Source organism: Eriocheir sinensis, unplaced genomic scaffold (genome assembly GCF_024679095.1).
Source record: "Eriocheir sinensis breed Jianghai 21 unplaced genomic scaffold, ASM2467909v1 Scaffold868, whole genome shotgun sequence".
In the NCBI taxonomy this organism is placed as follows: Eukaryota; Metazoa; Arthropoda; class Malacostraca; order Decapoda; family Varunidae; genus Eriocheir; species Eriocheir sinensis.
The window spans coordinates 11,161-14,880 of record NW_026112239.1 but is presented as its reverse complement, the minus strand read 5'-3'; positions in this window follow the sequence as shown (position 1 = coordinate 14,880).

The window sequence follows — 3,720 nt, the reverse complement described above, 5'->3', positions numbered from 1 at the left end:
GAGAGAGAGAGAGAGAGAGAGAGAGAGAGAGAGAGAGAGAGAGAGAGAGAGAGAGAGAGAGAGAGAGAGAGAGAGAGAGAGAGAGAGAGAGAGAGAGAGAGAGAGAGAGAGAGAGAGAGAGAGAGAGAGAGAGAGAGAGAGAGAGAGAGAGAGAGAGAGAGAGAGAGAGAGAGAGAGAGAGAGAGAGAGAATATAGGGTACAAAAGTATCTTTCCTACAAATTGAAAGGATATAAATAAAATCCTGCGAACGGGCCGAGGGGAATGGTTATAGAAGAAGATGGGGGAGGAAAAGTTCTGAGTAATGAGAGGAAGGAGACAGGACGTGAGTGTAGAAGAATAGGAATAGTACGAAAATAGCATAATGGAGAGAGAAAACTAATGATGAAATGAAAAAAGAAAACAAACCGAAGGAAGAGAAATACATTACACATTATGAGTAAATTATAAATAATCAAGTTTTACTAAATTCAGAAATAAAACTCCTCACGACAGAAATGAACGACAACGAAAGGAAATATACGTTGTATTCAGGAAGCAATTATACACACAAAAGTGTTGATTAAATTAACGACATATATGGGATTTCTTTTCTTCAACATTTATAGGTTATTATGATACTTTAACTCATATTTAAACAGCGGTGGCATGAATAAGAGGTGTGTGTGTGTGTGTGTGTGTGAGAGAGAGAGAGAGAGAGAGAGAGAGAGAGAGAGAGAGAGAGAGAGAGAGAGAGAGAGAGAGAGAGAGAGAGAGAGAGAGAGAGAGAGAGAGAGAGAGAGAGAGAGAGAGAGAGAGAGAGAGAGAGAGAGAGAGAGAGACACACACACACACACACACACACACACACACACACACACACACACACAATACACACTGACGACCTAGTAGTTCTTAAGCACATTCAAAGGACGTAATAAAAACCTATATTGATCTTGGGGCTTATAGAATACAGAAAAAAGGTTGTAAGAGGAGGAGGAGGAGGAGGAGGAGAAGGAGAAGGAATGCATGAGAAGGTGAGAATTGGGGAGAGAAATGGCAGGAGGTAATTACTGAGAAATGGATGAGAGAGAGAGAGAGAGAGAGAGAGAGAGAGAGAGAGAGAGAGAGAGAGAGAGAGAGAGAGAGAGAGAGAGAGAGAGAGAGAGAGAGAGAGAGAGAGAGAGAGAGAGAGAGAGAGAGAGAGAGAGAGAGAGAGAGAGAGAGAGAGAGAGAGAGAGAGAGAGAGGGGGTGAGTGGAGGATGGGTCGTCTCCCCAAACAAGAAGTATAATCAGCCTCTGTGGATAAAAAAGAAAGTGAGGAGGAGAGGGAACAAGAGGGCGAGAAGAACAGAAGAAGGATGAGGAAGAGAGGAGGAGGAGAGGAGGAGCAGGAGGCGGAGGAGGCGAAGGAGGTAATTCCCGTGATAGGCCCCTTGAGTGGAGAGTGGCTGCTGCTGGGGCTTGGCGGGTTTTACGAGGCTCCCAGTTCTACGCCGAGACTTGGAGAGATTGTCGAGGCCCGGACTCTCACACGACAAAGAAAAAAAAAGAAAACACAAAATGCTAATTATAACTCTCACACGACAAAGCAAAAAAAAAAGAAAACACAAAATGCTAATTATAACTCTCACACGACAAAGCAAAGAAAAAAAAACAACACAAAATGCTAATTATAACTCTCACACGACAAAGCAAATAAAAAAAAAATAAAAAACAAAATGCTAATTATAACTCACACGACAAAGCAAAGAAAAAAAAAAAGAAAACACAAAATGCTAATTATAACTCACACGACAAAGCAAAGAAAAAAAAGAAAAAAAAATGCTAATTATAACTCTCACGACAATGCAAAGAAAAAAGAACACAAATTGCTATTTATAACTCTCACACGACAAAGCAAAGAAAAAAAAAGAAAAAAAAATGCTAATTATAACTCTCACACGACAAAGCAAAGAAAAAAAAAGAACACAAAATGCTAATTATAACTCTCACACGACAAAGCAAAGAAAAAAAAATGAAAACACAAATGCTAATTATAACTCTCATTAATGACAAAGCAAAGAAAAAAAGAAAACACAAAATGCTAATTATAACTCACACTACAAAGAAAATAAAAAAAAAATAAAACACAAAATGCTAATTATAACTCTCACACGACAAAGCAAAGAAAAAAAAAAGAAAAAAAAGAAAAAAATGCTACTATAACTCACACGACAAAGCAAAGAAAAAAAAGAAAAAAAAATGCTAATTATAACTCTCACGACAATGCAAAGAAAAAAATGCTAATTATAACTCTCACGACAATGCAAAGAAAAAAAAATAAAACACAAAATCCTCATTATTATAGTCATTTATTCGACTGTTCTCCATTTTTTTATCATTAATTGCTAACCTTGTTGATGATCTAAACATGCCTCTATTTTTTTTCATGTGTATGCGCTCATTTTTTTTAAAGTATCGTCGTTAATGAATAAATAAAATGGTTGTAAAAATATGTACAGAAAAGATGGTATTATAGCTTTTTTTTTTCTGACATATGAAAAATAATTATATATACTAGACAGTAAAATGTTGAAAAATGTATTAAGAAATAACCCTAATGAAAACGCTAGCTCCTTTGTTATGTTATGAAAGTAAAATAAATAAAAAAATGTCCACTCATCAACACACACACACACACACACACACACACACACACACACACACACACACACACACGCACGCATTATCCTCTACTTCACGTCAATGCTTCATCCTCTCCGGGCACAATCCCGTCCTGTACTCCTGACGTCCGTGAATGTAACAAAGCAATTAGTCAACACAGTAATGAAATTTGCATCATTAACCAGGTACCTCGCGCACACAACAGAAAAGAACCATTACTTTTTTTTTAATATTGTAACTGTGCCTTTTTCTGTCTGCTTAAACCCGTGCTGTTCAGGCAGAGGAGGAGGAGGAGGAGGAAGAGGAGGAGGAGGAAGGGAAGAATGGAAATGAGGAGTCGAGGTTTGCATTCCAACAGGCCGAATGGCAATACGCGGAAGTTCATCTAATTTGCATGCGTTACTTCGCCTTGCCTTTCCCTGCGCCGGGTGCGTCTTATACCCGGAAGATGAGGTAAGGCGGAGGTTATCAGGTCTGATTTGGAAGGTTAAATGTTCCTTGCTCCAACTTTTCCATTTTACTTTTTGGACAAGGAATTCGAATTTAGTTTTTGGAGTTGATTTGTATATTTTGTAGTCTCGCCTCTTACATGATGATATTCTCTAACGCTTGTCTTGAATATGTTGTTAAAAGGGCATATGTCGTGATATTTTAGATTTTTCGTTACTATAATGGTCTGTCTTGCATGAAATTTGCTCCTGCGTTTTGTAGTGTCATATTCCCTTGTGTTTACAAAGAACTCAGCACCACATACATCACAAACGCTTCCATCCAGCGCCACCTGTACCTTCTTAACGTGTGTGTGTGTGTGTGTGTGTGTGTACTCACATTAGCCACACCCGGAATGAAGTACATTGCCGCAAACAATATGGCCCAGCAAATGATCATGATCCATTGTTATGCGATACAGCCGCCGCTACTGTTACGTCTATTACTACTACTGCAGTCATTATCCATTACCTAACACAGCAAACCAATGCAACCAGTACCCGCAATCCCTCTAAAACATCATGATTATATCTTTCCTCCTCCCCTTCCTTAGTGTGTGTGTGTGTGTGTGTGTGTGTGTGTGTG